The sequence below is a fragment of the Aethalodelphis obliquidens genome, unplaced genomic scaffold (genome assembly GCF_003676395.1).
Source record: "Aethalodelphis obliquidens isolate GAN/ISIS:26980383/991018 unplaced genomic scaffold, ASM367639v1 scaffold9, whole genome shotgun sequence".
Lineage (NCBI taxonomy): Eukaryota > Metazoa > Chordata > Mammalia > Artiodactyla > Delphinidae > Aethalodelphis > Aethalodelphis obliquidens.
The window spans coordinates 9,636,457-9,662,434 of NW_020837953.1; the positions used below are offsets into that span (position 1 = coordinate 9,636,457).

Consider the following 25,978-nt stretch of genomic DNA (forward strand, 5'->3'; position numbering starts at 1 on the left):
TTTTGTTGCAAGAATCTCACAGGATTTAAATGTCAAAAGATCAACTGCTGCACTTTTTTAAGAGATTTGTTCAGAATTAAGTATGGAGTGCAAACCTTAAAACTATTTTTTTTTTTAATTCATCAGGGTAGAGTTAATAGGTATGAGCAAGCAGTAAAGCATTCAGACTAAAAACAAGGAAGGGTGCTGACTAAGCAATATCAAAACATTTTTAATGATTAAGTCAGTTAAACACTCAATAGAGCTTATCTAACCAGGCTGTTATGAAAATTTAAAAACAAGCTAGGAAAAAAAAAAAAAAAAAACAAGCTAGGTAATCTTATAAAGTAAAGTTCAGGCTGCTTGAAAGCATCCAAGCACAAAATGGAATGAGTTTAGACTACTCTAAGTGGTTCTTAAAGTGTGGTCCACAGACTCGAGGAGATCCCCAAGATTTTCCAGGAAGTATATGAGGTCAAAACTATTTTCATACATATACTGAGTCATTATGTTGTACACCTGAAACTGTTATATCTGAATTACATCTCAATTTTAAAAAAATTTTTTCATAATAACACTAAGATATAACAGCTTAGTATGCCTTTTTCACTGTATTGACATTTGTACTGATGGACAAATTTGCACAGTGCAAAAGCAGTAGTGGGTAGAACTGTCTGCACTTTAGCACGAATCAAGGCGGCAACACCAAATTTCATTAGTAGTCATATTCTTCACTGCCATGCACTCTCAGTTTTAAAAAAAATGCCAGTTTCACTTCATCGATGAAGCAATAAAAATTATTAATTTTGTTAAACCCGAACTCTTGAGTAAATGTCTTTTTAATGATCTGTGTGAAAAAATGGGAAGTACAAATAAGGCACTTCTGCTGCATGCCAAAATGTGACGGTTGTCTTAAGAAGGCATTTGCACAATTGTTGGATGTGCAAACTCAACTAGCCACTTTTTCCATGGAATGTACTTCAAAGAAAAGAGGGAATTAAAAAGAGCGTGAATAGCACAAGAAGATTCAACGAGGATATAGGTTAAATACAAGATATGCTTCCAACCCTCCAATAATTGATAGCATAGCCTAGAAGTCAGCTGGCAGCCTCCAGCTATAGTCTCTTCAGGATCCCTAGCTCTCAAGCTGAGACTACTACTCTCTTCCTGGGCAGCTGATCATATCACGGCACTAAGGCCTGGCCATTTCTGTCAAATACAGACCCTCTAAATGAAGAATTTTTGCTCTGGAGCCCTCATTGAGTCTGAGACTCTGTCAGATCTGAATCACACTCTGAGGCTCTCCCTGCCAATTCTGTTTCCTCCCCTTTCCTTTCATAGGAATCCTCCCCCTCCCCCCTTATACCTCTTGTATTCCTAACTCTGTCTTGACATCGGCTTCCAGAAGAACTCAAATTGGCACAGGGGGTACCAGAAATGGACTGAGAAAGCAGAAAGTAAGAATGCGGTTTGGAAACTACATCACTTACTGTCCCACCGGCAATAGGACCTCATCCTGGGACAGCCCCGGGCAACAAGATGGTGGCCCAAATGCTAAAACCTTCTTGGGAAAAGTGCTAAAACTTTTTTGGGATAATGCTTCCAAAGAGGAACATGCTGGTGGCGCAGTGGTTAAGCATCCGCCTGCCAATGCAGGGTACACGGGTTTGAGCCCTGGTCCAGGAAGATCCCACATGTTGAAGAGCAACTAAGCCCGCTCACCACAACTACTGAGCCTGCACTCTAGAGCTCGCAAGCCACAACTACTGAAGCCCGCACGCTTACAGCCCGTGCTCTGCAACAAGAGAAGCCACAGCAATGCGAAGCCCACGCACTGCAACGACGAGCCCCCACTCGCTGCAACTAGAGAAAACCCATGCGCAGCACAAAGACCCGACTCAGCCAAAAATTAATTAATTAATTAATTATTTTTTAAAAAAACAAAGAGGAACATGCCATGTGGTGTAATGACTGTGATGTCTGAAAAGTCTAAGGGAACAATACAAATAAGAACAATGGAATGGCTGGCTGTCAGCTGTACTGACTCCCTAGAAAGGGTGGCTAATAATTGGAAACTAAATGTGAAAGCCAGGGGGCTCTCTGGTAGCTCACAAACAAGTCCTTATCACTTACAGTGAAAGAGCAGAAAAAGATAGTTAAAGGCAGAAATGCTTCAAAGATGACTGAATGCTCAGTCAGGGCAGGTTTGCTATACTAAGGTCAGGGTCCTGGTTTGGAAAACATGGAAGCCTGATAGATGGGGTAGGGACAACTAAGATGGTTGCCCCCAAAGATTTTGATTCTCCAGACTCCTCTGCACTCCCAGAGTCTGCAGAGATGATGTTGGCACTTCCCACTGTGCAGGAATACACTTCAGAGGCCTCTCACCTGCAAGGCAACAAGAGCTCCCCTCAAGATCTGCCCCCACCTCCACTCCTGGTTGCCATGATAATAATTAATGTTAATCCTGTTAAGGACATCTTGGGTCTGATAAGAGAGAAAAGAGACAACACCCCAAAGTTGCTGCAAGAATTAGCCAGCATATACCAGCCGAATCAGTGAGGCTACCCACAGTGTTGGATTTTGAGAGTACTTAATCAAGGAGGCCAAAACATTACTGAATAAGGTAAAGTTTGGTTGGGAGGTGGAAGTCCACTGTCTCAGAATATGGGGACTACCACTGTGACAAGGACTTAGGGTTTCGTAACTCACTGCTAGGGTGACTCCCAGAAGCCTGGAAAATACAGCCCACACTGAATGAAGTTAAAATGCCTAAATTACCATGGCAGAGAAAGGATAATGGGATTAAAGGCTCAGGAAAGGGGGAATGCTGGAGTGGATATATTATGGGAGGTCATAAGACCCACCAGACAATTATGTTCCATAAGAGGGCCGATTAGACACACCACACACCAAGGCCATCAGGAATACACTGGTGAGACAGACCTTAGCATCACTAAGAATTTAAGTGGTGGCTCTCCTCTATAGTAGAGGCTGTCACAGAAATTGGTTCACTGATGATGGCAATGATGGGGCTCTGAAGCAAGACCAGCCAGGTGGTAGCACTTAAAACAGGAAGCTAGGGACTTCCCTGGTGGTGCAGTGGTTAAGAATCTGCCTGCCAACGCAGGGGACACGGTTTCAATCCCTGATCCGGGAAGATCCCACATGCCGCGGAGCAACTAAGCCCATGCGCCACAACTACTGAGCCTGCACTCTAGAGCCCATGAGCCACAACTACTAAGCCCATGTGCCACAACTACAGAAGCCCACGCACAACTACTGAAGCCCGCCTGCCTGGAGCCCGTGATCTGCAACAAGAGAAGCCACCGCAATGAGAAGCCCGTGCACTGCAACGAAGAGTAGCCCCCGCTCGCCACAACTAGAGAAAACCTGCACACAGCAATGAAGATCCAATGCAGCCAAAAATAAATAAAGTAAATAAGTTTATTTAAAAAACACAAAATAACAGAAGCTAATGGACCACACTATCATCATGACTTGCAAGGTGGGAGACAGCCAATAAAGCTTGACCCACAGGGAGCCGGGGAGAGAGCTAACAGAACTTGGTGTCATTAGAGCAAAATAGACAGGCAATCAACAACAGTGCTGCTTATTAATATATACACAATCAAAGCAAGGCAAGAACAGATAAGCACAAGACTGAGAGTAGTTGCCTCAATAAAAAGCTACTATCCCTTGCCTAATTCCTGGACCTGAGCCAGTTTTCAGATCCAGACTGACGGACTTAAAGAGATGGATGGGTCCCCAGGAGTAAGGACCCCGTAACAAATTTTATATATATATTTTTTTTTTTTTTTTTTCCCCCAAAGGGACCTATGAGTATTTACTCAGGTGACTATTTAGGTATAGTGGGGAAAGGAAAATACCCAGACATCTGAAGAACTAATGGTCACAGAGGCTGAGTTAATGTTGATATCTAGAAACGTGGAACATAATTATGGCCCAGTTACAGGGGAAGGAATATAGGAACTAAGTAAGAAATAGAGTTCTGGCCAAAGTCTAGCTTATGGTAGGTCCACAGTCCACTGACCCACCCAGCACTTATTTTCCCAGGCCCTGAATACATAAACAGGATTGGCATACTTAGCAACTGAAAGGCCAAATGAGACCTAAAAATGTCTCCCCACTCCTTGGCCAAAACAGTAAATCAAAAAAATATTGTGTCAAGGATGGAGGTAAGAGGAATGGCAGAGATTAGCGCCACCCTTAAGGATCTCAAAGATGCAGGGGTAGTGGTCCCTTTCATATGTTTGTTTAATTCACTAGTCTGTCCTCTGTAGAAACCAGCTGGATCCTAGAGAATGATTGAAGACTACCACAGTTCAACCAAGTAGCAGCCATGACCATAGCTACCATGCTGGATGTAATATGTTTGCTACAGCAGATATACATAGCCTCAGGTACATGGCATACAGCCATTGATTTGGCAAATGAGTTCTTTTCTATCCCAATCAGAAATAGTTCCTTTCACATGGAGTCAACAACAGTATACACTCAGTTTTGCCTCAGGGCTACATTAATTGTCCTACTCTGTCGTAAGATAGTCTAAAGAGATCTGAACTCAGAATAGCACACTAATCTAGTAAATCAGTGACATCATGTTGATCGTGCAAGATGATCAAGAGATGGCTAGCATGCTGAAGGATATATGTGCTCCAAAGGATGGGAGAAAAACTATGAATATTCAGGGATCTGCCATTTCAGTGAAGTTTTAGGAATCCAGTGGTTAAGGTTATGCCAGCACACTCCCTCCAAAGCAAAAGACAAACTGCTGCATCTTGCATCCCTACTATTAAAAAAAAAAAAAAAAGGAAGCACAAGGTCTGCTAGGTTTCTTCAGATTCTAGAGTCAACACATTCTATACACTGCTGTGGCCCATGTACTGAGTAATATGAAAGGCTGCCAGCTTTGAGTGGAGTAAACAACTCTGCAGTAGGTCCAGGTTGTAGTGCAAGCAGTTCCTATGCTATTGGAGGTATAAATGGTGGGGAAAGACACAGTATAGACTTTATAGCAAGCCCAAGTGGGAGAATTACAGTGCAGGCCCCTGGAGTTCTGCAGAAAAGTCATGCTATTAGAAAAACAACTCCTGCTGTGCTACTGGGCTCTAGAAGAGATAGAACGCTTGACCATTGGGCACCATATGTCCAGAACTGCCCATAATGAGCTGGGCTCAACAGGACTCTCCAAGTCATAAACTCAAGTGAGCTCAGTAACAATCCATTATGAGATGGAAATAGTACATCAAAAATCAAACCCAAGCAGAACCAAAGGGCACATGTAAGCTACATAAGTAGGCAGTCAAGACTTCCCTGACACTTAACCACAGTTGTGCCAGCACCCTTCCCCAGCTCACATCTATAGCTGTTTGGAGGATCCTATACAACCAAGTTAAGGAGGACATAAAAGCCAAAGTTTGGCTTATAAATAGGTCAGCTCAGTACGTGAATGCAAGCTGAAAAAAAACAACAGGTTCATTACAGCCACACTTAGGGGTGACCATGACAGTAGAAAGGCAAAGTCTCCCTAAGATGGAGCTTCAAGTGATGTACTTTGTGTAGAAAGAAATGTGGCCTGAGATGAGAATATATACAGACTCATGGGCAATGGCAAATGGACTGAGTACCTGGTTAGGGGTCTTTAAGGAAAAAGACTCTACAGTGGATGCAAGAAGATATGAGCGGAGGCAAATGAATGAACATACAGGAGTGAGCATAAAGTGTGAAAATCTTTTTCACGTGTTAATGCCCATCATAAAGCATCCAATGCAGAAGAGACAATGAACAACCAAATAGACAAAATGACTCAGACAGCTGACATTAGCCACCCAGAACTGGCATGATGGGAACATGAACAGAGAAGCCACTGTAACAGAAATGAAGATGGAAGCAGAGAAGGAGGCATGGATGCCCACTTACCAAGGCCCAATCAGGCTTCTGCCAACTCTGAACATCCAACCAATGAGCGACACTGAGCCCCCAGTACAGCACTATGCCTCAAGCTGACCAACTGGCTAGGGGATATGGGGATATACGTATACATATAGCTGCTTTTCTTTGTTATACAGCAGAAACCAACACAACATTGTAAAGTAATTATACTCCAATAAAGATGCTAAAAAAAAAAAAGTTGAAGGTTCTAGGCACACTTTTACCAGGAGACATATCAAGGGTCATATTGAACTATATAAATTACAGCTGCAGCCTGGGAATTTGGGACTCGGTGTATCCCACGACCAGGAGACAAGAAGTAGAATCACCACAATGAGGCTAATTAAACCTCATCCTCAGGTGAAGTAGGGCTGCTGTTACATAATGGGATCAAGGAGTATACCTGGAATTCAGATGATCCATTTGGGTACCACTTGATACTCCCCTGAGCAACTGTGACTGTGAACAGACAAATGCAACCACTCCAGCCTGAGAAGAGCATGGTTCTCACACCCCTCAGAAATGAGGGCTGGGGCTTCCCTGGTGGCGCAATGGTTAAGAATCCGCCTGCCAATGCAGGGGACACGGGTTCGAGCCCTGGTCCAGGAAGATCCCACATGCCACGGAGCAACTAAGCCCGGACACCACAATTACTAAGCCGGTGCTCTAGAGCCCGCCTGACACAACTACTGAAGCCCGCGTGCCTAGAGGCCGTGCTCTGCAGCAAGAGAAGACACCGCAATGAGAAGCCCGTCACCGCAGCAAAGAGTAGCCCCCGCTCACCGCAACTAGAGAAAGCCCATGTGCAGCAACAAAGACCCAACGCAGCCAAAAATAAAATTTTAAATAAAAAATGAGGGTTGGGTCATACCACTAGACAAACCACCAAGAACTTCAGAAATTATAGCTAATGGCAAGAATTCAGACTGGATAGTGGAGGAGACAAAGAGAACCACTGTGACCTGGAGACCAGCTACAGAGATGGAGGCTGAAGCCTGTCTCACTATCCTATTTTCAACTTTCCCATTAGGAAGAGAGGTCCATGGAAATGGAGGAGCTACTCTCAGAAAATGTTTAGAGACACAGATCCACACAGCGTAAGAAAGGGACTGTGGCAATCACTTGGATCTCCCTTCAAAAAAAGAACCCGCATTCAGGTGCGAGGAATACAGTTAGCTAGTAGCCTCCAGCTGCAGCATATAAGAATTCATCTCAGCTTTCCAGGGGAGTCCACACTCTCCTTGGGCAGCTCCTAGCCAGTGACTAAACACAGAGGATTTTCTAGAACCTGGCCATTTCTTCCTAATGCAGGACTCCTCTAACAGGCAGTTTTTGCTCTGGAGCTTCTTATTGGGTTGTCCAAGATTTTTTTTTCCAGATCTGTATCACAGACTGAGGTTCTCCTTGGTCAGTTCAGCTTTCTCTCCCTTTCCCTTCACAGGCATTCTATTACCTACCCCCATAAAAATCCCTTGCACTAGTAACTCCATCTCAGTGCTTCCCAGGGGGGACTTCCCTGGTGGCACAGTGGTTGAGAATCTGCCTGCCAATGCAGGGGAGCCAGGTTCAGAGCCCTGGTCTGGGAAGATCCCACATGGCGCGGAGCAACTAAGCCCGCACACCACAACTACTGAAGGCCGCGCGCCTAGAGCCCACGCTCCGCAACAAGAGAGGCCACCGCAGTGAGAAGCCCGTGCACTGCAACGAGGAGTGGCCCCCGCTCACCGCAAGTAGAGAAAGCCCACGCACAGCAACGAAGACCGAACACAGCCAAAAGAAAAATATCAATGCTTCCCAGAGGACCAAACCAACACATTTTGTAATTAACTTTTTTTTAAATTAATTTATTTATTTTTGCTGTGTTGGGTCTTCGTTTCTGTGCGAGGGCTTTTCTAGTTGTGGCAAGCGGGGGCCACTCTTCATCGCGGTGCGTGGGCCTCTCACTATCGCGGCCTCTCTTGTTGCAGAGCACAGGCTCCAGACGCGCAGGCTCAGTAGTTGTGGCTCATGGGCCTAGTTGCTCCGCGGCATGTGGGATCCTCCCAGACCAGGGCTCGAACCCATGTCCCCTGCATTAGCAGGCAGATTCTCAACTACTGCGCCAACAGGGAAGCCCCTTGTAATTAACTCTTTATAAGGATCCCCTCATTTAGTCCACTAAAGTACTACTGTTATTCCTTTTTTACAGATGAGGAAACTGAGGCACAGAGACATTAATTAACTTGCGCAAGATCACAAGGCAAAAGCAGTGAAACTAAAATTTGAACCCAGGCAGTCAAACTCCAAAGTCTGAGCTTTTAATTACTATGCCAGGGAAGACAAAATATTATCTTGTCAGCTTCAGATATTAAAGTGAGTACTTATTCTGTATAATTTTAGAGAAGAAAACAACAAAAGGATAGATGTTAAAGAAAAGCAGATCTTTGGTTAAATACAAAAGAAATTTTCTAATAATCAGCAGTAACCAACAACAGAATGAAGTCCTTCAGGAAGTAATCAGGACTGATCACCGGAGGGTTCAAATAGCCATGGATATTGTGAGGGTGAGGCTTTATAAGACAGATAAAAGTTGACCTAGATCAGTAAAAGCTGTACTACTATTATGTGGATAAAAAGGGTTCCACGGCCAATTAGTCTGGGTAATAGACTGCTAAATAAAGTGAAACAAATTTCTTTACTTTTACTCCTCAGTTTTTAAAATATGAATGTGCAGTTACAAATCTCTACCTGAGGGATCTAGTATGCTAAAAAAAAAAAAAAAAATTTATTGTATTTGACTGAAGAACACTTCCTTGCTCCTGGTCGAGGATGATTTCTTTGCTAAGTCAAGATTCACTGATCCAAGGACTGCAGAAAAAGCGAACAAGGAAAAGTATGACAATTTTCTAGCTGGGTAACAATTTTCCAACCAGTCAAAACATCATCTGTTTACCTACACGTCAATATTAGCATCTCTAATACCTCCAGGGTGGGTAGGCTATAGAAAAGTTTTGTCACTAAAATGCATTTTATCCTTTTTGAATGCAAAACATGCCCTCCTTTGCTTTCTCAACAAATTCTCTTAAGATCTACAACAATGGGCCCACATTTTAATTACTGAATTCCCACTTTATGAGCAATATGAAAGCTTTAATTATTTCAAGTGTGCTACTTTTGATCTGGTTATTTTCATATAACACAGCTCTATATGCATTTTTCACAAACATAAACACATCACAAGAAAGGGCAGAAGAAAGGGAATAACAGGTAGAGGGAAAAGGCCTCAGTCACAAACTATTCATCCAGCTAATTTCCAGAGTTGTTGTGTTTTTATTCAGAAATATATTCTCTTTAGTCATTACAAGGAAAACTTTTATGTAAATTACAATCTCTCGGTCTTGATTCTCCTATCTTCCTCAGCCACTACCCACAGCCAACTGCCCCCCCATGCTGTTACTTCATTAATGACATTTAGTCACCATTGCCTAGAGTTGTCCACATGCCATCTATCTTTTCATTGAGCTCTTCTTTAGAAATATTGAATAGAATATTAAATGTGGAAAGGGCCTTAACATCTAGCCCACCACTCATTTTCAGATCAGAAAAATGAGGTCCAGAGATCAGTTAGTATACTTATATAATAATCACAAAGCAGGCATTTATCTACTTCAAAAATAAGTATATGAAAGGAGAAATTCCCAAAATACATGCACATACACATCTTTTTTTTTATACAAATTACTACATGCCAAAAGCATACTTCAAAGGCAAATCAACTAAAGTTGTGCTCTTCTAATCTGAATACTTCCTAAAGCACTATGGAAAATCTTATAATAAAACAAATACAGAACACATGGGGAAGTTCACATGATGAAAAAGAGTGTGGAGTTTGTAGTCAGAGTTATATGGTTTGAATCATGGATGTGGGCTTAGGAAAGTCAATAAAACTCTCCAAGCTTCAGTTCCTTCAGCTGTAAAACGTCCATGATACCATGGGTATTATAGGATCATTTTAAGAATTACAAATAACAGACATGAAACACCTACCAGAAAGATAGCACACCATTGACAAAACTTTTCCATTACACAAATAAGCAATAAAAGGCAAAAGAAATCAAGGAAAATGTTGTAAACCTGGAATCTTGGGAGGACTGGATAATGGGGCATGCAGCTACATTTTATATTTTACTTCCCATTTTAGCCACACACATTTTATAAAATGCCCAGGCAAGCTAGAGGTTTATTATAGGCATAATATGATACAATACTCATTGGCCAATGAATAGTAGACCCCATGGATTAGGTTGGAACCAGACCATGAAGGGCTGTGCCAGAATAAAGAATCTTAACCTTGTTTTTTAACCATTGAGCAGAAATTTCCAAGAGTGACCTCACAACAATCTCAAAAATAATTTACTTTAGCTACTAATTTTTTAAAACAACAAAAACAAAAAACTTTGGCAGCTATTACATCACCAGAATTACAAAAAGGTCTAGATGATGTATTCTGAAGTTTTAAATTTCTTCTCAAACTTGCAGTGTTTTACCTCAATTACTTTTCAGAGGTTGTTTCTCTCATTCAATTGAAAATGAAAAATGGAGACTAAAAATTACATAAACCCTGACGGAATATTTTCACAAAATTTTGATACTGCTCGTTCTTTATTTTAATAAACAGAATTCTGAGATAGGCTCTGTTGTGTTTTGAAATAATAATAAAACATATGATTTACTCTTTCTTCATTTTAATAAAACAAATTCTGGTAGATAAACTACGATGAGAGGTTAGAAGAGAACTGTTACAAACAGAAATGCTTACCTCTTCATTAATACCAGCAAAAAGACTCCAGAACTGCTGTTTTTTATAGCTTTATATAGAAATTATGGCATCCAAAGCAACTATAAGATTGTGTAACAAACCAGTTATACAATCTTGTATAACTTTCAGCCCACTCAGTTCAAAATCAGCATTAAAAGATCTAAAAGTGATCATAATCAAATGGGAAAACACTGTGGCTGATCCAATGTATGTAGAATGAAGGCCCCAAATGCGCTCTGTTTACTCAAATAATGGTTCCCTGCAGAATTTCCTAACTAGTTTGAAAAAGCTTTAGAAACATTAGCAAGTCATTATTGCTGACTCTGAACTATGTCCTATAAAACCTCATAGAAAAGCTTTAATACTTTGAATGGAAACAAACAATAGGGGACTATACTACATACAAGAATAAAGAATTTGGGGACTTCCCTGGTGGCGCCATGGTTAAGAATCCACCTGCCAATGCAGAGGACATGGGTTCAATCCCTGGTATGGGAAGATCCCACATGCCATGGAGCAACTAAGCCCGTGCACCACAACTACTGAGCCTGCGCTCCAGAGACCGAGGGCCACAACTACTGAAGCCCACGTGCTGCAACTACTGAAGCCCACGCACCCAGAGCCCATGCTTTGCAACAAAGAGAAGCCACGGCAATGAGAAGCCCATGCACTGCAACAAAGAGTAGCTCCTGCTCAAAGCAACTAGAGAAAGCCCGCACGCAGCAACGAAGACCCAATGCAGCCAAAATAAAAAAGAATAAAGAATTTTTAACAAATTTCCATTTAAGTTTAATTTTTTTAATCTAAGGCATGAATTTACTACTTCAGTCTTTTTAAAAATGCAACAGAACTACCATCATCGATATTAAGTCATATATCCTTGAGGATGTATTATCGTAAACAACCAGAAAGTTGAAAAGATGATAACTCACTACAGAATTATCAACTAAAGAAACTATTATGGTCAAAAGCTAAGGCCGCAAAAGCATTTTTAAGCTTAAATAAACAAATGTAAGAAATTTAAACTAAAAGATAATTTACAGAAAAAAATTTAGGATTTTTACAAAGAGTTCTGTAATATAAAATCCTGAACACCTCAACAGCCTCATCAACATGCATTAAGCCTCCCTTGCCCAATAGGAATTCAATGCCTTTTTCTTGATTTCAGTGTGTCCAAAGAAATTTCCTCATCTTTACCTTATTTTATTAAAAGCTCTCAAAAAGTACTTCATAAATACAAAACAGTATATACTGTTTTAATTTTTCTAATAGTCCAGTTCTGTGAATGGGCTATTTATAATAATTCAAAAGAAAAATTTTTAACAGGAAATATTTTATAAATAACATTTAAATTATTTTATTAAATAAAACTTACGGAGTATTATAAAGTGGAAGACATTCTACTAACTACACAGTTAAAATACTAATACTGATACCTTGGTTTCTCCTTAATTTAGCAATCTCTAATACAAATTGATCATACTGATTTTATATTCTTGGTAGTAAACTCCATAAATAATGACCTTTCAAGCTCTTTCAAACAGAAGTAAACAAGAAGTATATTTTCCACTTCAAGGGTAACACTGATTTACCAGGACTCATGGGACTGAATTACAGCTCTGACTTACACATTATATCATTTAATCCTCGCAATAATCCTATAAGATGGGTATTATCAGCTTCGTTTTATAGGAGAATAAACTGAGGCTTAAAGGGGGTGAGAAACTTGTCCAGGGTTATACAGGTTATAAGAAAAGACTGGACCCCATATCTGACAGGTTATAAAAACCTAGTTCTAATCTACTGCAGTTATGTAAGGAAAAGTCTATGTTTTGAAGATTCTTCAATTCTTAAATAATGTAAGTTTAATAAATGATACTGCTTTTTGAAAACTAAGTATATGAACTATTTCTATTTGGTAACTGCAACTATGTATCTTTCACTGATTATTATATACTAAGAATGTTGTTCTATATAATGCAAGTCAGGTACACACAAGTAAAATCAAAGATCATGTAAAACTGAAAATGAATAACTGAAAAATGAATAAAACTCTGAAAATGTAACAACTATATTTTCACAGAGAATGGCTAATTTATTAGCTAGACATAGGGAAGAGCTAATTTATTTGCTAAAAATGAAATGGAAAATATGTGTAATAGTTAAGATCAAAATTGTTTTCTGTCAAAAATTTCAAAAACTTCCAAAAGTAAACTCATTCTCTAAAAAATTAAAGCTACCAACTTTTAAGTCACACAAAAATTCCAATGCCTGGTTTTTGTTTTTGTTTTCTCCAAAAGGAGGAATGGAATTGAGCATTTATTGAGCACCTTCTATGTGACAGACACTGAGTTAATTGCTTTTGATTACTTTTTGCGGTACGCGGGCCTCTCACTGTTGTGGCCTCTCCTGTTGCGGAGCGCAGGCTCCCGACGCGCAGGCTCCCGACGCGCAGGCTCAACGGCCATGGCTCACGGGCCCAGCCGCTCCGTGGCATGCGGGATCTTCCCGGACCGGGGCACGAATCCGTGTCCCCTGCATCGGCAGGCGGACTCTCAACCACTGCGCCACCAGGGAAGCCCCTGCTTTTGATTACTTTTATCTCATGGAACCCGTTCTACTGCCCTGACTACTGAGGGGTACCATTACTCCAGTAGCACATAAGAAGAAACTCAGGATCTAAATGTCACATTGCTATAAGAGTGCAGTAAGATTGCAGTAAGGATTCGTACTCACATCTGACTCCATATTCTGCACCACATCATGCAATTAACAACCACAAAACACACCACACACACTATCCCTTTAGCAACATGAGAATTTAAGTTAAAAATCTAAGCAGTTATCTTTTTTTTTTTTTTTTCTCTCCTGTTGCGGAGCACAGGCTCCGGATGCGCAGGCTCAGCCGCCATGGCTCACGGGCCCAGCCGCTCCACGGCATGTGGGATCTTCCCGGACCTGGGCATGAACCCGTGTCCCCTGCATCGACAGGCACACTCTCAACCATTGCGCCACCAGGGACGCCCCAAGCAGTCATCTTTTAAAGAAGCTTTGTGCCCTGCAACTAGTCTGCGGCCAGCACATAACAGGTGCCAAATAAAAGTTTACTGAATGGAATGTAACAGGAAGAAATGGGATCATCTCCACTCACACCATCTTTCTCAAGGAGTTAACATAAAACTATTGCTCACCAGGCAACATATACAATTTTCTCCTTAAAGAATAAAATACTGAATCAGGAATTAGAAGAAAAAGGAATGACCATACATAAAAATTATTAATATTCTTAAAGGGCAAGCTACTGGATTAAACATAGAAGCCTTAAATAGAGATCCAGCATGTTCCACTCAATTACAACACTTATCTGACTCTGCCTTGTAACAGTTAATTAGGACCTCCCTAGTGGCGCAGTGGTTAAGAATCCACCTGCCAATGCAAGGGACACGGGTTCGAGCCCTGATCCGGGAAGATCCCACATGCCACGGAGCAATTAAGCCCATGCACCACAACTACTGACCTGTGCTCAAGAGCCCGTGAGCCACAACTACTGAGCCTATATGCCACAACTACTGAAGCCCGTGCGGCTAGAGCCCATGCTCCACAACAAGAGAAGTAATGACAATGAGAGGCCTGCGCACCACAAAGAGGAGTAGCCCCCACTCGCCACAACTAGAGAAAGGACACGCACAGCAACGAAGACCTAACACAGCCAAAAATAAATAAATAAAATAAATAAGTTTATTTAAAAAAACAGTTAATTAAACATGTCCTGCTTCTACAATTAGCTAGCTGCTAGCACAGACCTTGGTCATTTTTGTGTTTCTCAGAACACCAAAGACAGGACCTGGCACTTAATATTAACAGCTAAAATTTTATAAAGATCTTTCACAGATTACAAAGCTTTTTCAGATATATTTATCCTAAAAGCCTTGCAAGATAAGTATGATAACTATCTGCATTTTACAGACATGACATTGAAGTCCAAGATTAAGAGCCAAGGTAAGTGGTCAGGTATCCTTCTGTAACACCACAGCTACCAGAAAAGGCTCTCAATAAATGTTTGTTGGTTGAATCAGCTGTCCCTAGAAATATGATTTTTCTAAGATTACCACCATTATCTGTCGCTATAAGAAATGACTGTATTGCCACTTAAGATTTATAGCTTTGCTAGAAAACAGATACTTTCACTCAGTTTGACAAGGTTAATTAACTTTAAACTTATTACCAGTGATTCTCAAACTTTAGTAGGACTAATAACTGGGGAGCTTGATAAAAGTGAAGCTCCTTGGGCCACCACCATCTCTAGAAATTCTGATTCAAGTGGCCAGGAATCTGCATATTTTAATAAGCACTCTTAGCTGATTCTAATGTTCATAGTCTTTAGGGACACACTAAGAACTGAATTAAATTTTTTTAACCCTAAATTCATCTACCTCCCCCAAATTTTTTAATGGAGCCAATATTTTACAGTTATAGATATTTAAGCAAAAATTTTACAAAAACAATACAAGGCTATGGCATCGAATAGGATAGGTCCCCAAAAAACCTTTAATACCCAAAACCTCCCTAGACCTGGAGATTCACATGCTGCACAGAAGGTAAATCAGGGGTCTTTTAGGTAGTTACCCATGTTATTCTGTTTTAATTGATGAATTCAACTATGACTGCAATGTAATTTAGTAAAACATTTTTATAGGTCTTATACAAATGACTGGATGTTCAACAGTAAAATGGAACAGTTAACTTTGAACCTAATACAGAGATAATAACTTAATCACCAACAGTACCAGCCCATTTTAAACTTTAAATGACCATCAAAATGTTCTGAGATTATGGGTGACTTTTCCCCCATTATTAAATATTCACTGAAGGTTGGCATAGTACCTCTCTGTACTTTCTGAACTTTCTACAATAAGTATATTTTTTTCAGGATTATAAAAGTTTTATAAGTATTTATTAATCCTACAACCTTCACATACATAATGGGAAACAAGAATAACCTGAACCACATTTATCATAAACCACAAACACCCAAATATCTGACTTATGATACCAACTGTAATCACTAACTTTTTTTAAATTAATACCAGAACAAATCACTTAACTACTAAAATTTAGAGTATGTCCTATTTCTATCAGGTATCTGTTATTAGCATGACTTTTTAAAATCCTCTTGTCATCTATCCTATGGATCTATTTAGGGAGACAATTTTGTAACGAGGACTGAGGCATTAAAATATTTACACTCTCTCATGGCGGGGCGGGCGACCAGACCTTTGGTGTTTTGTTTTGTTTTTTTAAGATATTTTCTGATTGTATTTATCTAGGAAACTTAACATCGCAAAGCTGGGAGGGGGCTTTCTCCAAGGCAAACCACGCTTAGAAGCAAAATGTAACAGAAGAAGGCAAAGATGAGCTACCGGCAGGTGATGAAATTTCACCTCAAATAAGACGCAAACGGTTGTTTTCAGCCCAGTCAGGTGGGTGAATGACACTCCAGGAGTTCCTAGGGTTTTCAGGGCCCCGCACTTTCTGCGCTCTCTCTCTCTCTCCCTGCCCTCCCGCCCCTCCCCCCGGGACTCTGCGGGACTCAGCATGGGGCGCGGAAAAGCCCAGGCTGTTCGCAAACAGGCGTTCTCTGCCTCCCTCCGGGATGTACGTGCGGGGCCCAGGGTAAGAGGCTGCGCTCGGCCCGGCGCCGGGGCCAACCCGAAGGGTGCCAGCTACCCTGCCAGTCCCCCGCTCCACACACCCGGCCGCCCCGGAGCCCAGGCCGGGGCGAGGGCTTCCCGGCGACGCGGGGCCTAGTCGCCCCCCACGCGCCTCCGGCCTCCCGGGGGACGCGAGAAAGAAGGGCTGAGGCCCCCCCCTAGCCGCGGGGTGGGGGAGGCGGCCGCAGCGGCAGGACGCCCCGTCCGCCTAGCCCGAGGGCTTGCCCAGGACCCTCCCGGGCGGCCGAAGGCCAGCGAGCACGGGACCGCGCCGCGCCGCGCCACACTCACCTCGAGCAGCGGCCGCCGCCACCTCAGCATGGCCGTGGGGGTCGTCCCTGAGCAGACAGCCTCCTCCGGAGGGCACCGGCCCGGCCCCAGGCGCCGCCGCGAAGCCTCCCACTCCTGAAGGAGCTGTGGTTGCCGCTGCTGCTGAGGCCCAGCGCCCGCCGAGCCTCATCGGGCTCCCGGGCCGCCGCAGCCACGCGGATCCCGAAGGAGCGCCGCTGAGCCGGGCCGGGGGCGCAAGGCTGCGGCGGGACAACCGAGGTGCTGCAAGCGGGGATCCTCCGTCAAGCCTCCAGCGTCGCCGTGGCCGCTCCTGCCGCCGGCGCCGCTGGGCCACAGCGCCCCCTGGACCCCACGCCCGGCTACGGCGCGGGGACTGCGGCGGCCGCCCGGGCACGAGCTGCAGGGAACGCGAGGGAGCGCGGCCTGGCGTTGGCGGGGCCCCGTGTTCCCTGCGCAGCCCTCGGGCCCCCGGCCCGCCCCCGACGACGCCTCCCGGGAGCCGGAAGCCCCTCGGTCCCCACCAACCTTGGTGGGTCCCCTCCTCTCTCCCCAGTCCTCAGGCCCTGAGCACCTTTGCACCTTTTCTTTCTCTCCAGAAGGTACGTGAACGTTCCCGTCACTCGGACCTTCACCTGAGAGCAGGGGTGTGAGGGAATCTCCTCGTTTTCATCTTTCATGATTCAAGGGGGATCCCTCCTGATCCCTGCAGTGTGTCTGGATGCAAGAAGAGTGACCCAGAACCAACCTTCCCCCCCGCCCCCAATCCTCTCCCGAAACAGTTGAAGGAATTGTCTTTGACCTTAATTTTTTTGGATCTTGTGGCAGAGCATTTGAGGAATTTATCCTACGGATACCAAACCCTTAACCCCCAACCTCCCCCAAAACAGAAAAATAATAATAATAATAACATGCTGAGGAAGAAAAGACAATAGCCAACGAGTTGTCCTGAAATTCATAAATAACTTAAAGGTAAGAGAAGAACAACCATCTCTTCTAACTAACCCACTCCCCCACCCCCATCTCTACTCTTCCACCCCCAACCCCCACCAAATCCCAGGTAAGGCTCTGAAGGAAGGAAATCGTTATATAGCTGGGGCTGTGGAATCGTTCTGTTTACAGATACCCCATATTCCATCCCACTCAAACTCTAGGCTGCAAAATCAGAAGCAAGAACAAAAGAAGCAAGACTGTCGGAGGGAAAATAGGGAAAGAGAGAAACTCTTCAAGTCCTGTGGTCCCAAACTTTTACAAATAGTATACATTATTTTATCACAAAGTGGTATAGTAGAATGAGCAGGGACTTTGGTGGCAGACAGATCCTGATACAACCAATTCCAGCTCTGTGGTGTGTAACTTTATGACCCTTGGCAAGTTATATAATATTTCGGAACCTTGGTTTTCTGATGCCTACCTTGCTGGTTGTTGTGAAGATTGGAGATAATTTATGTAAAGGAACTGGCCCATGGAAGGTACTCAATAAATGTTAGTTCCTATTATCGTTGGTTCCAAAACACTCTCTGTCTTTCTTAGATTCAAGGTTGTTCTCATCTTTTTCTTTATCTCTCAATCTGTGTATGTGTGTGTGTGTGTGTGTTCCTGTTGAAAGATGGGTGCATCATTTGTCATCATTCTTGGTCTGGGTAAAATCTCCCTAAATTTCACTAATGGATTTATGTAACATCCCTCCACTGAAGAATAATACAGCCTAGTATACTGGATCCTATGACATTCTGTTGCATGGCAGATATCAGGATAGAACCAGTATAGTTTTCTGTAGAAAAAAAGAATTATAAGGCAATTTCACCTTACCTTAGGTTATGTCCTAATAATAATAAATCTTAATGAGAAAGTTATATAAGGTCTCTGGGAATTTTCAAATAATAATTGAGCAGCCACCTTAGAGAAAATATAACCTAACAGCTCTCTCCCAATCAATGAAAGCTGTTCCTGTGTGTACCTTCACCACCTACTTCTGAGTCACGTCGCCAAAAAGTCACTATCCCCTTTTTATAACAAGAGAAACTGGGGCTCAGAAGGAAACTGTGACTCATCCTCACAACAGCGCTATGAATTAAGTAGTATACTGCCACCATTCTACACGTGAAATGCATCCAACGTAAGGAAAACCTGGAAGTAGACCCTGAGATTCCTTCAGTCTCCCATCTGATGCCCTAACAGTCCTTTCTTCAGTATTTAGAAAATACTATAAGACTAAGTTACTGTTGCTAAAAAAATTTCAATCTAGAGAAATGGGCCCTTTAGTTGAGATTAGTATGGCAACCTAACATTAGCACTGTGCTTTCCAAGCCTAGTTCACTATCACCGCAGGAAATCTGCATTTGTTTATGAATAATCATGCTACCCAGGGTGTAGCTACTACGTGAAGATGATTCATTTGTTCCCAGGACCAGTTTCCTCTTGCTTCCCGCTTTCCCTCCTTCTCTTCAAATTATGTTGCTCAAAGAGGCTGCCTTTATCATCACTACCACTTCCCTGATTATAGTAGTCCACTTTAAATCTTTTCATCCATGCTTTTATTCTGTTGTTTTGACTCTTCCTACCCAATCTGCTCTCTGCTTCTGAAATGTCTTTCATCTGTTCTCTTCTCCCCTACTGTAAATCTCTTTCATTTTAATCTACCTTGACCTGCTGTCAATTGATTTGGTTACCCTACCCTCAGTTTTGCATTGATTTCCACTACTATTCAGTGACTCTAAAATATCTTCTTGGGCTTCCCTGGTGGCGCAGTGGTTGAGAGTCCGCCTGCTGATGCAGGGGACATGGGTTCGTGCCCCGGTCCGGGAAGATCCCACATGCCGCGGAGCGGTTGGGCCTGTGAGCCATGGCCGCTGAGCCTGCGCGTCCAGAGCCTGTGCTCCGCAGCGGGAGAGGCCACAACAGTGAGAGGCCCCCGTAACGCAAAAAAAAAAAAAATCTCCTTATTCCCAACCTGGTAAACCTACTTTTGCTTTTATACCGTATACATACTATAGAAAGCCAGTATTCTAAGAATGGTTTCTTCAAATGATTTTAAAATATAGCACTCCAAACAAAATTTTCTTTGCTCCTTAAAATTTGTCCTTTAAAATTCAGGCCTTTTATTTGTCAGTTATAGCTGGGAAAAAAAATTCAGACCAAAATGATACTCATTTTCTGGCTTGGTGAATGGCATAGGAATCATCCTTAACTCTTGTGTCTCTGTCCTGGACAACTGTTCACTAAACCTGATAAATTCTACTTCTTGCTTTTATTAAATTTCTTTCCTTCTCTCCAACTCCACTTCTATAGATGCACTGAATGAAAAGAAAGAAGGGAGAGAGGAAGGAGGAACTAATGAATATTATCTTTGTGTATAAGAGTATATACTGGGGCTTCCCTGGTGGCGCAGTGGTTGAGAGTCTGCCTGCCGATGCAGGGAACACGGGTTCGTGCCCCGGTCTGGGAAGATCCCACATGCCGCGGAGCGACTGGGCCCGTGAGCCATGGCCGCTGAGCCTGCGCGTCTGGAGCCTGTGCTCCGCAACGGGAGAGGCCACAACAGTGAGAGGCCCGTGTACCGCAAAAAAAAAAGAGTACATACTGTATAAAAGTTGGTTTAAAAGAAAGCACAAAACCTCTTCCATGCTCCCAATAATCCTTGTGCTTCCCAATTTATTTATAAGTACTCATTACTACACTGTCAGTATGTGTTTGCTTGTATGTCTCTCCTATCAGATTGTAAATGTTTGATTCATCTCTGTGTGCCCACAACTAGTCTCAGCACAGAGTACACCTCAGGGGATGTTAAGCTGAACAAAGCTGTGGCTTAGCGTGATGTGCATCAGGCTAGTGCATCCCACCCACTCAGTTACTTTTTAGGCCTTACCTGTTAACTTCCAGGGTCCACCAAAGAGTAAGATGCCCCTTCAACAGGCGATTGCCCTGCAGCCCAGAATTGACCCCAGCCTGCTGCTGCCAGCTATGGTCTCCCCCACCCCTCTGACCAATCATAGCCAGGAATCAAACCCAAAATTCACAGTTACCTGTTACCAAACAGGAGAGCCCTAGAGCAAGCCAGAAGTCAGTAAAGCAACACAAACTTAAAAAGGAAATTGGGGACGTTTGGGAGTTTGTTAGGTCACTTGAGTCATTTCAAAAGGAACAAAACAATTCCCATTTTAGGAATGAAGCATAAGGAAGTAATCAAATATATGAAGAAAGATGTGCAAAAAGATGTTTGTTATACATTTTACTATAGATTTATAACGTAAAAATGTAAGGAAAGCCTTAAATGAATTACAGTACCTCCACACAAAGAAATATTGTACATCTATTAATTGCATTTTTAAAGAATTTTAAAAGACATTGAATACTGCTCATGATTCAATATCAAATTGTGTTAAGTAAAAAAGATCATTGTATGATCCCAATTATGTTTTTATATATATGTAAAATATATAAATATATTTATAAGGAAATAGTACAAAATGTTATATGTTTGTGGGTTTTTTTATTTTGAAATAATTTCATATTTAAAGAAAAGTTGCAAAAATACTACAAAAGAATCCCATATATCTTTCACCCATATCTAACCACATTTGCTTTATTCTGTCTCTTTCTTGTGTGCACACGTGCTCTCATTCTCACTCTTTCTTCCGTCTCTACAGAGAGGTAGATATAAATATAGGTATTTAAAGAAACTACTGTAATTATTTTCTGATCCACTTATCCCTAAATATTTTTCAGTATATTTCCTCAAAATAGTACAAATACCGAGACTTCCTTGGCGGTCCAATGGTTAAGACTCCGTGCCCCCAAGGCAGGTTGCACAGCCTGATCCCTGGTCAGGGAACTAAGATCCCAAATGCCCCACGGTGGGGCAAAAAAAAAAAAAAGTACAAATATCACAGTACAATTATCAAACTCAGAAAATAATATTGATACAGTACCATGACTTAGTCTATGACCTTATTCAAATTTAGCCAATTGTCCCACTAATATTCTTTATAGAAAAAGAAAATCACTTTTTTTTTCTGGCCCCGGATTCAGTGCAGGATCACACATTATAATTAGTGTCAAATCTCTTTAATATTCTTTAATCAGGAACCATTTCTCAGTCTTTGTTTCATATGACCTTGCCATTTTATGGCATTTATTTTGTAAAATATCCCTCGATTTGAGTTTGTCTGATGTCTCTTCTTGATTAGATTCAGGTTATGCATTTTTGGCAGGAGTACTACAGAATTGATGTGTCCTTCTCAATGCATCACATCAGAAGAAATGTGACACCTATATAGGTGACAGCAGTTTTGTTCACTTGATTAATTAAGGTGGTATCTGCCAGGTTTATGCAGTGTCAGTAACCATTTTGCTCTTTGTAATTAATAAATATCTTGTGGAGAGATCCCAAGTTTTAACATTCATTGATAATTCTTGCTTGAAACAGTTATTAGAATAGTAGTTGCCAAATTTCTAATTCCATCATTATCATTCCTAATACATATTTTATTTGCCTTCCTACTGTATGGGCAAACTTTTTGCTTCTCCCCCCATTTATTTGTTTATCAATTTATTGATTTATATCAAGATAAACGCATCAATTTTTATTTTATTCTGTGAATTTTATAATCATTAACCATCAGTTTTTTTGAATTTTTGAATTTTATTTTATTTTTTTATACAGCAGGTTCTTATTAGTTATACATTTTATACATATTAGTGTATATATGTCAATCCCAATCTCCCAATTCATCCCACCACCGCCACCACCACCCCGCCACTTTCTCCCCTTGGTGTCCATACGTTTGTTCTCTACATCTATGTCTCTTATTTCTGCCCTGCAAACCGGTTCATCTGTACCATTTTTCTAGGTTCCACATATATGCGTTAATATACGATATTTGTTTTTCTCTTTCAGACTTACTTCACTCTGTATGACAGTCTCTAGATCCATCCACATCTCTACAAATGACCCAATATTCCATTGTATATATGTACCACATCTTTATCCATTCATCTGTCGATGGGCATTTAGGTTGCTTCCATGACCTGGCTATTGTAAATAGGGCTGCAATGAACATTGGGCTGCATGTGTCTTTTTGAATTATGGTTTTCCCTGGGTATATGCCCAGTAGTGGGATTGCTGGGTCATGTGGTAATTCTATTTTTAGTTTTTTAAGGAACCGCCATACTGTTCTCCATAGTGGCTGTATCAATTTACATTTCCCCTAAAAGCCCTAGTTCCACTTAATGGAGAATGGTATTTAGAAATTAAGATCTAGGTGGTAGATCTTAATTTAGGTGTGCTTAATCTAGGTGTGCTCATTACCACTATGGTGCCATTGCTTCTAGGCTCTCTCAGTAAGTAGAGCTAGAAAACACACACACACACACACACACACACCACTTTTACTTGAACCTCATTTTTACTTTAAAGAACAGATAAACTCCAGTATTCAAATTTGGCAGACATTTTCTAGAAAATGGCTGAAGTGAGCTTGTCACTTCAAGGAAAGCAACTAACAGGATTTGTTGCCAATGATAAAATTCAAGCTTTCAGGTAAATATTAGAATACTGAAAAACTTGTATTCACCAAGATAAACTTGACAGCTTCCCAAACTTTCTGAAGGAATGGGTGGTTATTAACAAATGTTATGGAATGTTGTGTTGGTATTTTTTTAATAGTGTAATGAAATATGTCAACATTGGGAAGGTCTGCATAACTCAGTGAACTAGTATTTTTTTCAAATGACCAACGCATAATGTTACAAATATGTAATTGGGTAAAATATCCCTTTAAAGTGTAATATAGACCAAAAGATTTTAATGGAACAGAGTGCAAAAAATTAATCAGTATGGTTTCAGATTCCACATTGCAGCTAACCATTAAGAAATTACCACTTTTCGGGCTTCCCTGGTGGCGCAGTGGTTGAGAGTCCGCCTGCCGATGTAGGGAACACGGGTTCGTGCCCTGGTCTGGGAAGATTCCGCATGCCGCGGAGCGACTGGGCCCGTGAGCCATGGCCGCTGAGCCTACGCGTCCGGAGCCTGTGCTCCACAACGGGAGAGGCCACAACAGTGAGAGGCCCGTGTACTGCAAAAAAGAAAAAAAAGAAAAAATTGGACTTCATCCAAATTTCAAATTTTCTGAAATTGGTCATGGTGGGACTATTTATACTATAGAAGTTGGCAAACGCTACAAATCAGGGCTTGTTTTGTTAATTGTCTAGACTTAAGAAAGTGACAGAGTGAATGTTAATAATGCAGATTAAACTTAAAATTGTGTTGTATCTATAGCTGTTACGTTATGAAAAACAACAAAAATTGAGGAAATATTCTTCCAGCATTTGAAAACTATGACCTGATTCAGCAAATAAGTCACTCATATTATTGACAAATGAGTGAAGTTCCAATAGATGTCTTTGTTGTTTCACTTTCATCTTACTTGTTAACATAAAAATGTTAACAACATTCATGTCGGAACTGCACTCAGAGAGCTGGTTATTAAACATGTACCAGCACACCATAGGCTGGAGAGGACATCAATGATCCTATAATCCAGCATCTCTTATCGTTTTACATGTTAGGGGCATGAAGCCCAGGACCTGCCCAAGGTCACAAACAAGTGAATGGATGGATGGTCAACCTTCGAATCATGTACTATTCTTTTACACTTTAACATCACCTCCCTGGGTATCCAGGAAAATATGTTTTCCATGACATGTCAGAGTGAGGATGGGCAGTGAAGATGTGTGAAACAGTTGTCATCAGTTTAGCTAATAAAAAGCCCTTCTCTCCAGAGTTCTAATGATGCTGTGTACCTCCCATGGGGGAACGAGGAGCCAGAAAAATCAGGACACAAGAAGAGACCTGCCAGGTGCCTCTCCCTATCCTGGCAGACAGCAATAGGGCAGGTAAACAAGCCATGCCTTATTTTTGGACTTTTCTCTCCTTACGCCCTGAGGCATTAAAGAGATTGGGGAGATATTCAGGCTTCTCTCTTCAATAAAGGATTAAACAGAGGCCTGGCCCCATGGAAGAGGATCATGTTCAAACTTGGCCTCCAGACCAAAGTTCTCTCCTTGGCCTCAATCACTTGGAACATCACTTCAGTATTATTTACCCAGAGTCTCCTTGGGAGGCAAGCCAAGAATTATTAATAATAATAGAAATTTACTTTTACATATATCCCTTTACAGTTTATAAGGCCTTTGTACATGCACCATCCTGCTTCAGCCCCATCATAGCCCTGTATGGTGAGTAGGGTAGGGGTTAGTAAATCTATTTTTTTTTTTTTTTTTTTTGCGGTACGCGGGCCTCTCACTGTTGTGACCTCTTCCGCTGCGGAGCACAGGCTCCAGACGCGCAGGCTCAGCGGCCATGGCTCACGGGCCCAGCCGCTCCGCGGCATGTGGGATCCTCCCGGACCGGGACACGAACCCGTGTCCCCTGCATCGGCAGGCGGACTCTCAACCACTGCGCCACCAGGGAAGCCCAAACCTATTTTATAGATGGGGAAATGACGCTCAAAGAGACAGGGTGCCCAACTTCGTGGAACAAATTTTAGGACTGGAACCCAGATATACTGACACAAAATTTAGTTGTCTTCCATGGCACAAAAGTACTACAGCACAGGCCTAGAAGTATTCCGAGAATTATTATTAATGATAGTCATTAATAATAAAAAGTAGTTTGTTAGGAGAGAGAATAATTGAGCCAGAGAGGTCTTTGAGAAGCAGTTATTCAGGAGGGTCCAGGAAGTTCTTACTAAGGAAGTGACATGTAAGTTGGGACCTAAAGGCCAAGTAGCAGTGAGCCAGGAGACAGCGTGTGCAATGGCCTGGGAAACTGTGACAGTCAGCCAGTGTGGCCAGAGTGGCCTGAGCAAGTAGTAAGTAGCAAGAGATGAGACCAGAGAGAGAGAGGCAAAAGTCAGGTCACAAAGGATGTGTAGCCCATGGCAGGCAGTTGGGATTTTATCTCAAAGACAGTGGGAAGCCTTGGAAGGTTTTTAACCAGGGGAGGGATGTGATCCAATTTATGTTTAAAATATCACTGGCTGCTGAGAGGCAATGGAATTATAGAAACAATATTTGAAGCAGGGAACAGGAGGCTCAGAAATCCAAGCAAGACAGTAGCTTGGACTAATCTCAGGTAGTAGCAGTGGAGATGGATAACTCTGAGTGGATGAATTTGAAATATATGCCAGATATTGTCAAATAAGTTTTCTTATTTAAGCCTCACAACAACTCAGTAATGTAGGTA

The 25,978-nt window shown here is 42.0% G+C and overlaps 1 protein-coding gene across 7 annotated transcripts in view; it reads right to left on the bottom strand.

Annotated features, from left to right (window-relative positions):
• ZFYVE9 (zinc finger FYVE-type containing 9) overlaps positions 1-25,978 on the bottom strand; it is a 227,644-nt gene that overhangs the window by 167,651 nt on the left and 34,015 nt on the right. For 2 of the 7 annotated variants that reach the window (XM_027108552.1, XM_027108549.1), the window contains exon 1: positions 16,735-17,195. The exons of 1 other annotated variant lie outside the window; for it this stretch is intronic. The gene's annotated coding sequence lies outside the window, so the exon portion shown is untranslated. Of the gene's footprint in view, positions 1-16,734; positions 17,217-25,978 lie in introns of those variants that run through there. 4 more of the 7 variants (XM_027108554.1, XM_027108556.1, XM_027108555.1 and 1 more) reach the window with 4 other exon arrangements.